The sequence below is a fragment of the Dendrobates tinctorius genome, unplaced genomic scaffold (assembly GCF_039654945.1).
Source record: "Dendrobates tinctorius isolate UK_male_01 unplaced genomic scaffold, ASM3965494v1 ptg000208l, whole genome shotgun sequence".
NCBI classification, from domain to species: Eukaryota; Metazoa; Chordata; class Amphibia; order Anura; family Dendrobatidae; genus Dendrobates; species Dendrobates tinctorius.
In genome coordinates, this window is record NW_027361875.1 from 2,603,624 (window position 1) to 2,616,208 (window position 12,585).

Genomic DNA, 12,585 nt, shown 5'->3' on the forward strand with positions numbered 1-12,585 from the left:
ATATGGGCACTCGACTATGGGATGGAGGATATGTATGATGGGTATATGGGCACGGGCCTATGGGATGGAGGATGTGTGGTGGGTATATGGGCACAGGACTATGGGATGGAGGCTATGTATGATGGGTATATGGGCACAGGCCTATGGGATGGAGGCTATGTATGATGGGTATATGGGCACAGGCCTATGGGATGGTGGATATGTATGATGGGTATATGGGCTAGGGACTATGGGATGGAGGATAATTATAATTTGTTATAACTAACCACAGTTAGTTACTATGCCTGGGCAGCGCCGGGCTCTTCAGCTAATATATATATATATATATATATATATATATATATATATATATATATATATATATATATATATATATATACACACACATTACCATGACAATTACATCACTGCACATGAATGCTGACTAGGGCAACTCATTTTGTTAGGCGATACCGTATTGTTCAGACTGTAGGATGCACTTTTTCCCCCTCAAATTTGGGGGGAAAATGGGGGTGCATATTATAGTTGGAATGCACTTACCAGTAGTGTGGCGGCTGCAGGAGTCGGTTGATTCTGCGGTGGTTCGACACTGCAAGGCGATAATCTCACTCCCATCCCAGGTTGGTGCAGTAGTATTTGCCGGTGCTCGGTTGTGCGGAGGCTCCGCTGACATTTTGTGTAAGCCCGGAGCCCCCGCAATTCCATTGCTGCAATGCTGTGGCCTCCGGGAAAATGGCCGCTGGAAACGGCACAAGCGTAGATTGAGATCTCGGCAACGAGATCTTGTCCTAAGATCTCGAGAGACGAGATTTCGGTGTCGAGATCTTAATCTGCGCATGTACCACCTCCAGCGTCCATTTTCCCTGAAGCCACAGCATCGCAGCAATGGATGTGTGAGGGCTCCGGGCTTTCACAAAATATTGACGGAGCCTCGTACTACCAAGCACCATCTCGAACCTGCCGTACCAGTCTGGGATAGGAGTCATATCATCACCGGACCACTGAAATACCCCTGTGACCACGGGCCACAAGCGCTGCAGATCCGTCCCCTGGGTAAGCTGAATTTGGACTGTAAGATGAACCCCCATTTGATGCATTAATTTTTTCCCCCTATTTTCCTTCTGAAAACTTGGGGTGCGTCTTATGGTCCAATGTGTCTTAAAGTCTGAAAAATACTGTAATTACCCATTAATGTTGAGTGTTTTTTAATGAGTTTATGGCTATTTTATCAAACATAGTAAATGTTATATTTTAATACTTCTACCCTGTTGAATCCTAAACTGAATACTGATTGGTAGTACTTTACTAAGTTTTATTATTAATTATTTATTTTATTATAAGCATAGGTAAGTAAGGATAAGTATAGCTAAGAAATTATAAACATAGGTAAGTAGAGGTAAGAAAGTAGAAGTATATATTAATAAAGGTAATAAAGGATAAGTATAGGTAAGTAAGAATAAGGGTAGTTCTGAAAAGATAAGTGTAAGTGTAAGTAAAAAAGGCTAAGCATAGGTAATAAAGGATAAGTATAAGTAAGAATAAGTGTAGTTATGAAAAGATAAGTGTAAGTAAAAAAGGCTAAGCATAGGTAAGGTAAGAAAAGATAAGTATAGGTAAGTAAGAATAAGTGTAGTTATAAAAAGATAAGTGTAAGTATAAAAGGCTAAGCATAGGTAAGAAAAATAAGTATGGGTAAGTAAGGGTAAGTGTCAGTAAGAAAAGATAAGGTAGAAAAGTTTAATGGGAATCTGTCATCCCCTTAGAATGGTTAAACCAGTCTTACCTGTATACCTCACAGCTGCAGTGAAGACCTTGAGAAATTCATTTATAATCTTTTATATTAACGATTTACTCCACAATCCGTGGAGTCAGGTGCCTGGAAGAAATCCCTGCCTCCTGATCTCATTATAGCGGCACTCCCTCCCATCAGCGTCACACTGACCTGTTCGGCGCTGTAATCCCACACATGCGCCATGCACGCTCGCAGTTACGCGAACCCTGTCCGCACTTGTATGGGCAGTGTCTGCACTAATCTTCTGCGCAGGCGCCGGCGAGGAAGATCAATGCAGACACTGCTCATACAAGGGCAGACAGACTGTGTAACTGCGTGTGTGCATGGCGCATGTGTGGGATTACAGCACGAACAGGTCAGTGTGACGCTGATGGGAGGGGGTACCATTATAATGAAATCAGGAGGCAGGGATTTCTTCCAGGCACTGCACGCCACAGAGTCTGGAAGAAATCATTCATATAAAAGATTATAAATTAATTTCTCCATATCTACACCGCAGCTATGAGTCATACAGGTAAGACTGGTTAACCATTCTATTACCTGTATACCCATAATAATAGATCAAAATCATCCAGGGGGTGACAGATTTCCTTTAAGTATAGGTAAATGTAGGTACGTAACGATAAGTATAGGTAAGAAAAGATAAATATATTTAATATTCAGTAAAAAATATGAAAAAAATTATAGATAAGTAAGGATAAGTATATTTTAAAATTTAATAAAAAAAAATCTTAAATAGTCTAGATGTTCAGATAAGATAGAAATGTGGATTAGATATGTATAGAATATCCCCTATAAAGTGTGACAGGTCCATCCAGAGCCGACACTGCAGTGACCCAGGGATTAGCCGATCGCCAGTACTTGGGGTCAGGAAGGAATTTTTCCCCATACATGGGGTTGTTTCGCCTTCCTCTGGGTCACAACCTTTTTATGCAGTAAATCCTATAAATGGCGCTGGATGATTAAATTAAACTAAATTTGATAATAGATTAGAATAAAAATGAATAAACTCTATTCATTGTGTCTGTGTCTTCTTTAAATTCTGTTCATTTTGCTGAGATTATTATTAGATTTTTAGTCTGTTCTAGTGAATGTTACAAATGGGAAAGAATTAAGAGTGAATCCCTTGTTTTTGCGGGGAGTTGGGTCACGTAATCTCGCTGCCGATTCTTTTCCACCATGACAGTGATGTTATGGCCGTCTGTCATATGCCTTTCCCAGACTGATGTCACTGCCCCAATGTGCACCAGATCATCAGTCACATGCAGTACATGGGATAGAGCGAACATCATCAGCGACTGCTCTTTACCCAAAGTGCAGTCTCCTCCACTAAAGTCCCTGCAGATCAAAGATCATGTAGAGGACACCATATTCCATAGTCCCTGTGCTAACCCCACAGGAGATCCACACCGTGCACCATCTCAGTAGCCTCCAGCCCACCACACATGGAAAGGTGGTCCTGGTGCAAGGGGATGTTATGGAAATAGGATATATTAGTGCAGCAAGAGATGTTTTCGGGGGATAAAGATGGAAAAGGAGGTGTCTTTGGAATTAAAGAACAAGGAGGTATAGCGGCAGAATAAACATGGTGGGAACGGGACGCCACAATGTAAAGTTATAATTGTAGTAAGCTGAACTGACAACGTGACCACAAGCCTGAAAGCCAATGAGTGGTATGTGGCCAGGATAATGGGGCCAGAAATAAAAAACAAAGCAAGAAAAAAACGCATTGAAATTATTTTCAACACAAAAACTTTTCAGGTTTAGAATTTTTTGACTCATAGAAACCGCCTGAAAGATCTAACAGTATAATAAAAGGGTATTTCCACCATAAATAGTCATTGTCTATCCATAGGATATGTCATCACTGTCTGATACATGCACTCCCATTTCTGATGAATACAGAGATGGCCGTGCATATTCAAGGTCCTCTTCATTGATTTCAATGAGAGTTACGGAAATAGACGTAAAAGCAGGATAGGGAACAGCCATTCTGAAGAAAGGTGTGGAGCACAAATGTGAGAACGGCATTTGTCAGACATATATGGCATATTCTATGGACACAAATGTCTAAGATGGGAAAACACCTTCAAAGTGGATTAGTTAGCAGTTTTCACATTACTCACTGCAAAACCTATTATGTCACCTAAATCTGATGATACTGGTGTACTTACCATGAAAATCAATATCAAAATTGCAGTCTAATTCTCCAAGTTAGAAAGATTATTTTAGGAGTCCAGCGAGACCTAAAATCATAAAAAGTCATTTTCAAAATAGGCAGGAAAACTTTTATATAACATCATACAGCCTTTCTTAAAGGGATTTTCAAAGTCTAAGATAATGAATTCAGATTAAAATTTGGTGACAAATCCACTTTAACTTCTCATATTTACTCCTTTTCCAAAGATATTAATCTAAAATCTTATGTGAAACAACTAGGAAAAAAAATTACACTCTTCAACATTGAAATTGCTACACCAATAAGGAAAAGTCATGGAATTATGATTACAGGATGGATAAAAGCAAAATTTCAAAACATCTTGATTAATTTAGTATTACGTATGAGCAGAGGCGTATCTAGGCATTCTGGCACCCGGGGCAAGAATTTGGTTCAGCGCCCCCCCCCCCCAAGTACATATGCGACTTGCACACTTAGCCATGTACCTGGAACCTGCAGAGCTGAATCCTGACATTGCAGCTTCTGAATTCTCACAACGAATGCACCTGCACAGTTTTAGGATTCTCCCTTGCTGATGTACAATCATGTCAGCACAAATATGTGATTTGTATACTTCTGGCCACATTCCGACGAGACGTGCCCGGCCTCGCTCTGTTCATTTTCATTGAGTGAGGCCACACATGTCTAGTCAGCATGTGACCGTATGTATGTAAATTACCGGCATGATAGAATTCTAACAGCGTTCAGTGAGCACTGTGAGAATTCAGAAGTCTGCAGTCACATAGATTGTCTGTTGACTCAGCACAAACCTGGACAACCCCTTTAATGTTCCTAACAAATAAAAACATAAGAATAAGTCAGTATCACAAATAATATTTACATCCAGGTACCTTATATATGACGTCGTCTCTGCAGTCGTTCTCCTTTTCTTCTTCTTGTCCAGACCCCATGATGAGTTTTCTCATCCACAGCCGTCTCTGCAGACTTCCATCTTCTCCGGTCTTCTGCAGCAAATCTCCACACGATGCCCTTAAAGATAGAAGTGTCATTATAATGCTCCTAAATAAAAATATCTGCAATATACTGTCACCTCACACTATTCCCCTCCCTCCTCATACTCTCCTCTAACATCCAACCTGTTCACCATACTGTCTCCTCATATATTTACCCCCTCACTGTCTATACTGTCTGCTCACACATACCCCTGACTCCCCATACTGTGTCCACATACATTCACCCGTTCGCACCCCTTACTGTCTGCACCCATCCCCCATACTGTTTCCTCATACATGCCCTCATACATACTCTTCATTTTGTGTCCTCAAATCTCCCCACACACATTAAATACCATCCCCACTCCAAATCCCCCATCCCCAATCCCCCACACACATTAAGTACCCCCCATCCAAATCTCCCCACACATTAAGTATCCCCCATCCCCACTCAGTAACCCCTCGTCCCTACTCCCAAATCCCCCCACACATTATGTACCCCCACTCCAAATCTCCCCACACATTATGTACCCCCACTCCAAATCCCCCCACACATTAACCCCCATCCCCACTCATTAACCCCTTCACACATTAACCCCATCCCCACTCATTAACCCCCATCTTCACTCATTAACCCCCCACACTCATTAACCCCCATCTCCACTCATTAACCCCCCACTTATTAACCCCATCCCCACATTAACCCCCACACATTAGCCCCATCTCCACTCATTAACCCCCATCCCCACATTAACCCCATCCCCACACATTAACCCCCATCCCCACATTAACCCCATCTCCACTCATTAACACCCCCTATCTCCCATCTTCGGTGGTTCTTCAGCTCCACAGAGGAGCACACTTACCACCAGCGTTTGCTCTGGGTGCCGGGGAGTGACGTCAGCAGCGTGATCACATGACCTGATCACGCTGCTGACGTTGCTCTGACCCGGCGGTCAGAGCTTCAATTGTACTGGCGTCTGTATAGACGCCAGTACAATTGCTGCCTGGGAGCTGGCGCGGCCTCCTCTGCGCCGGCTGTCAGCTTGACAGCCGTCACAGGGAACAGCCGACACACAGGCCGGGGGGGGCGGCAGAACGCAGCCGCCGGGGGAGACACTGAGGACCGCTGCATTAGGCGGCCGACTGCGCCCCCCTGCTGCCTGCGCCCGGGACAACTGCCCCGGCTGCCCCACCTGGATACGCCTCTGGGCGTCTGTATAGACGCCAGTACAATTGCTGCCTGGGAGCCAGCGCGGCCTCCTTCTCTGCGCCGGCTGTCAGCTTGACAGCCGTCACAGAGAACAGCCGACACACAGGCCGGGGGGGCGGCAGAACACGGCCGCCGGGGTAGACACTGCGGACCGCTGCATTAGGCGGCCGACTGCGTCCCCCTGCTGCCTGCGCCTGGGGCAACTGCCTCGGCTGCCCCCCGCTGGATACGCCTCTGCGTATGAGCGCCAAGCGCAGACATCCCAGCACTTACACACCTTGGCTGCTGTCAGTGAGGAAAATAATGGTTGTCCGAGGAAGCTTCCACCACACTGAATGCATTTGGGCAAATCATCAACATCCACTGCTGGCAGATACTTGTTCAACTGCTGACCAATGAAGTTCCAGATGTGCTCGACAGAAGAAGAGTCCGGAGACACTGCAGGCCATGTTAGAACATTTAGGTCACGCAGGCTGCTCACAGGAGCAAGTGAAATATACGCAGCCTGGTGTTGTCTTGTTGAAAAATGGCTGCTCGGACACTGTGGAGAAATGGCCTTACCACTGGATCCACAACCAAATCAGTGTAATGCCGATCAGCTAGTGTACCTAGAATTAAGACTAGAAGGGTCCAGCTACCATACATTATGCCACCTTACAACATAACCCGTGGGTTTTCCCTCTGTGAAGGTCTCTTCACGCCACCACTCTCATAGGCTATGTGTGATGATTTCGGCCTTCTTCTTGGGTGCAGTGATAGCCATAGATTGACCCATTGACCATGTGGGCAACGTCATGAAGCAGTGTTGACTCTGTATGGTGGATTTTTAACAATTAAAAAAAAGTCTAGAATGCTAAGGGGAAGAGCAGGAATAAAATAATAGTAAACACTGGCCACTTTTGACTTACTGACAAGTTCTCATTAAAAGGGGATCTGTCACCCCATTTTTCACCTATCAGCTGCAGGCACCGCCATCAGGGGCTTATCTACAGCATTCTGTAATGCTGTAGATAAGCCCCCGATGTAACCTGAAAGAGAAGAAAAAGTTAGATTATACTTAGGCCTGTTTCACACTTCAGTTTTTTTGTGTCAGTTAAAATCCGCCATAATGGCGGAAAGCGGATCCGTTGGTAACTGATGTGAACGGATACCACCGGACCGTTTTTTTTGACGGATACGTTGAATGAAGAATTTTAAAGGAACCGCAGTGAGAGAGAGAGAGAGAGAGAGAGATTTTTCCGTCCGCCAGAAAGGATTTCAGGGTTAAATTCCCGGCTGACTTCCTTCCTCCGGGCATGCGCACTGTAGGATCTGTCTGGTCATAGGCCGCCTTGTCTGCTACATTATCATTACAGAATGCTGTAGCTAAGCCCCTGATGGCGGTGGTGGCAGCTAAAATGGGGGGAAACAGATTCCCTTTAAACAACAGGTAAATTTCTGATGACACATTCCCTTTAACTGCCTTAATGAAATCTAGCAGCTATCTTTGCTCAGGAGAAAATATTTATTTGAATCAGAATCATCTGAAAGACTTTCCTTGGCAGAAGATGAATCTGAAGATAGATATGCCAAAGGACAAGGGGATTTCAGGAGAGATGTTTTAAACTTTATTTTCCTTTTCCTGCTCTCAACCAGCAACTCGTATGTCTAGAGTCAGATCAATTATTGTTAAAATAATTTGCAAATGACTACAAAAGCAGAAAAACTTTCTATCTTGTACAAAGAAGAAATTTAGTGGAGAAAATGTTTGCCATGTTGATAAAAACACAACAGAGGGTATAAAATACACATTATAGAGCCAGACTATGTAGCCGGAAATAAGCAAAAGCCTCCGCACACAAATCCCTGCAGAACAGGTGTATGTAACACTTGTCATACTAAGCCATAATGACCAGAAGAGAGCAGTAATATACAGTAAGGCTAAAGCACAATGGTCTGAGATCAGCAGAAGGCAGCAGCGTACAGTGAGGGCCATACACTACAGCTCAGTCCAGGATCTCCCATGATGGTGAATGCCTTAGCAGCAGGGCCGGACTGGCCATCTGGCAATTGCCAGAAGGACCTGTCTGGTCATGGGCCGCCTTGTCTGCTACATTATCATCATCAGAATCTGCATCCTCAAGACGTTCATACTGTTGTGACAGAGCGCAAAGTCACTGGCTCCGTCATTTACCCCAGCAGGCCACGGGCTTCCCTTCTGCCTGCAACTTGCCAGAGACCAGCACTAACAGGGGACATTGGCAGTGCACTTATGTAACTTCATCGTACCGCTAGCATCCACTGCGAGAATGGATAGGAGAGGAGTCAGACGCTTCAGAAGATGAGGTGTCTGGATTAGGTATAGGTTTTTTTTTTTTATTTTGGGGGGCTTGTCGGGGACCATCACATTATATAGGGTGCTGGGAGTTGGACCATCATAGTATATAAGGGGCTGTGGGGTGGAACACTATAATATATAGTGCACTGTTGGGGGAGGACCATCATACTATATGGGGGTATTAACTGAGCATTCTCAACATCAGCGAAATATAAATGTGTGATCATAGAGTTAAATGCTCAGAATACAATCATATATATCGCAAGATCCTGAAAAAAGATAGAGGCTCATGAAAATTTCAAAAATAATGCAAAATTTATTCGTATAAATATTGTGACAAACAGAGTGTCTGGGTATGCACACACAAAAGGCGGGGAAAAGGGGGAAAGAGAAAATGTCCGGGATAAAGATACAAAGTAACAAAATCACAGCGAAAGTACGGTATCCAGAATAATAGAGTTACATGTAAGTTAATATAATCATTTAATTATACCTGCATGTGAACTGGTAAATTATAAACATATACCGGACATATAAAAATTGAAGGAAAGCAGTCATCTGGGCTCCTAAATAGAAACACACAACGACCATGCAGATTTAATAATACTGATCTAACGAATCAAAATCCATTTCTGTTAAGCCACCCATATCTCAATGAGGGTATATGTGGCTACATATAAATCCGCATAGTAGAAGGCAGGGTGCTGATGCAAATGTCACATTACATGTGTGAATGTATTACCTTCAGACATGGTACAACGTGAGCGTGGAGCAAGAGACAGATGGCGCTTCCAAGGGCCTCGACGCGCGTTTCACCACCCTTGTGGTTTCATCAGGAGGCGTGGCTATGGTGTCGGCGTCAGGGGCTTAAGTACTCCAGCCTTGATGGATTGGCAATAATTTTAGGGGAGCAAGGAGTCATTAGAATTATTAATATAAGAAAGCACTGGGGATATTTTTATTATTATAAGGAGGTGCAGGGTCATTATTATAAGAGGAAAAGGGGTAGCATTATCAAAGGAGGTACAGGGGACTTATTATAAAGCTGTACCACAAGTTGTGGTTTGTGTAGAGGTGGAAGAGTGTGAGGGTCCTGGAAAATCAGTAAAGTGAAGATGTCTGTGTGTTACATTTTGTGGGGATGAGTTATGGATGGAAAAAGAGGTCATGGTGGTCTGGACCGAATGCAAAGGAAAGGAAAATGAAAGGCAATCAGAGAGAACGTCACTAGTGAGAACCTGCACACAACACACCTACAGGTGCTTCTCACAAAAGTAGAATATCATCAAAAAGTCAATTTATTTCAGTTTTTCAATACAAAAAGTGAAACTCATTATATAAAATCAGTACAGAGTGATCTATTTCATGTGTTTATTTCTGTTAATGTTGATAATTATGGCTTACAGCCAATGAAAACCCAAAAGTCATTATCTCAGGAAATTAGAATACTTTATTACACCAGCTTGAAAAATTATTTTAAAATCTGAGATGTTGGCCATCTGAAATGTATGTTCAGTAAATGCACTCAATACAGTGGGGGAAATAAGTATATAATCCCTTGATCCCTTGTGTAAGTTTGCTCACAGACAAAGACATGAACAGTCTATAATTTTAAGGGTAGGTTAATTTTATCATAGAGAGATAGACTATCAAAATAAAATCTAGAAAATCACATTGTATAAATTATATAAATGTATTTGCAATTTGCAGTGAGAAATAAGTATTTGATCCCTCTGGCAAACAAGACTTAATGGTGGCAAAACCCTTGTTGGCAAGCACAGCAGTCAGACGTTATTTGTAGTTGATGATAAGGTTTGCACACATGTCAGGAGGACTCCTCTTTGCAGATCATCTCTAAATCATTAAGATTTTGAGGCGGTCACTTGGCAACTCGGAGCTTCAACTCCCTCCATAAGTTTTCTATGGGGTTAAGGTCTGGAGACTGCCTAGGCCACTCCATGACCTTAATGTGCTTCTTTTTGAGCCACTCCTTTGTTGCCTTGGCTGTATGTTTCCTGGCGGAAGGAAGGAGGTTGTCACTCAGGATTTTACGGTACATGGCTCCATCCATTCTCCCACTGATGGGGTGAAATAGCCCTGTGCCCTTAGCAGAGAAACACCCCTACTTTCCATTAATAGTCTTGGATACAGAACTCTGAACAGCCAGCTTCTTTAGCAATGACCTTTTGTGGCTTACCCTACTTGTGGAGTGCATCAATGACTGCTTTCTGTACATCTGTCAAGTCAGCAGTCTTCCCCATGATTGTGGAGCCTACTGAAACAGACTAAGGGACCTTTTTAAATGCTTAGGAAGCCTTTGCAGGTGTTTAATAATTATTCTAATTTCCTGAGATGACGACTCTTGGGTTTTCATTGCCTGTAAGCCATAATCATTAATGGAAATAAACACTTGAAATAGATCACTCTGTCTGTAATGACTATATGAGTTTCACTTTTTGTATTGAAGAATTGAAATAGATTAACTTCTTGATGATATTCTAATTTTGTGAGAAGCACCTGTACCAGTATATGATGACAGACTATTTTTTAAGAGAACCATAAATAAATGGTTAAAATTACAATATTCCCCTTAATCTGTCTTTATTTTTCATTTGCTCCTGCGATACTTTTTGCAATCATTTATTTTTTTTTGGGGGGGGGGGGGGTTCTGGCTTAAAAATAAGTGCCATAAGTTTCTGACGGATGAAAAATTATGGTTAGCCCCAGCTCACCCCAATTCCCAGATCTGGAATGGGGCTTACAATCCCCCCCATCAATAGACCTATTGGGTCCAGTGATGCATACCAGAAATATATGGAGGGTTTGCTCTAAGAAATTCAATCTGACATCAACTAATTCTGCCCTTACTTCCTTCCTTTTCCATCCGAATTTCCCTGAAAGTTCAACCCACTAATTTACAATCTGGCTTGTTTAACTTTGCTGACATAATTAGCTATAAAATGTGAATTCTACATTCCTATGATGAGCTGAAAACAAATTTCTACCTCCATACTCTTACGTTATTTCAATAGGTTAAAATTAGGCACTTTGCCTCATCATTATTCCAGGGTCTGCAGACCTCCATTCCTACCTCCTTCGAGTTCAACAAGAGGTTTAATATCTAGTATTTACAATATTCTACAGGCTCCAGTCGCAGATTCCCGAATTAGACACTCATATATGCTCAAATGGGAGGAATATCTGGGAAAACACTGACCGTGGTAGAATGGAGAAATGTTTGGACCAGAGCAGCCAAGACTGCACCTTGTATTTCATACAATGAAAACCAGTACAAAGTCCTTCATCTCTGGGACCATACGTCTTAACTTTTACATAAAATGGACCCATCTATTCCTTCCCTTTGTTGGTATTGCGTCCAGGTCACATTTTTTAGGACTGTCCACTGATTAAACCGTTCTGGGCGATAGTCCAACTCCTCACTAAGCAAGTTTTTGGAGTGGATCTCCCATTAAGTCCTCAGCTTTTTCTATTAAATATTTTCCCTAAATCCATATCCAAGAGATCCATTAGATTGCTTTTACGTATGTTGACAGCAGTACGTTGTCTGATTGCCTACCATGGGAAGCAAACCTCTCCACCTTCTCAACTAGATCTATATACTCGCATCTAAGATTAGAGAGATTTAACCTGGTTTGGTCTCCTCGGGATTCCTTTTGGTCCATGTTAAATATATGACCTCTATGAGATGGATATAACTAGGTTGTAACATTACACATCATTTCCCGCCCTTTCCTTTTGTTTGAGTATGTGTGTGTTTGTTCGTAAGCTTTTAGGCTGTGTGCCCACGTAAGCGTTTTTGAAGCGTCAGTCCCGGTCAAAACGCTTCAAAAAGGCATACAAGAAGCATCCCATTCATTTTAAATGAATTCCGCACTTATTGTGCACACGCTAAAGTATTATTATAGACAATCTAAAAATTAGTGACAAATTTAAAATGGCTATTTTTTTTTTCTTTCCTTTAAAAATTGGAAAAATTTCAATAAAAATTACAAATTAAATAAAAAAAAAAAATAATAATGTCAAGCAGTTAAAAGGCGTGACCTGACCATCCATATACGTAGCAGGGAGGAC

At 42.4% G+C, this 12,585-nt stretch overlaps 1 long non-coding RNA gene across 1 annotated transcript in view; it reads right to left on the reverse strand.

The window, feature by feature from the left end:
- The window catches only part of LOC141057998 (uncharacterized), a 56,537-nt gene extending 52,497 nt beyond the window's left edge, over positions 1-4,040 (reverse strand). The window contains exon 1 of the long non-coding RNA XR_012222067.1: positions 3,967-4,040. This is a non-coding gene — a long non-coding RNA (uncharacterized lncRNA). The remainder of the gene's footprint in view (positions 1-3,966) is intronic.
- Positions 4,041-12,585: the final 8,545 nt, after the last annotated feature.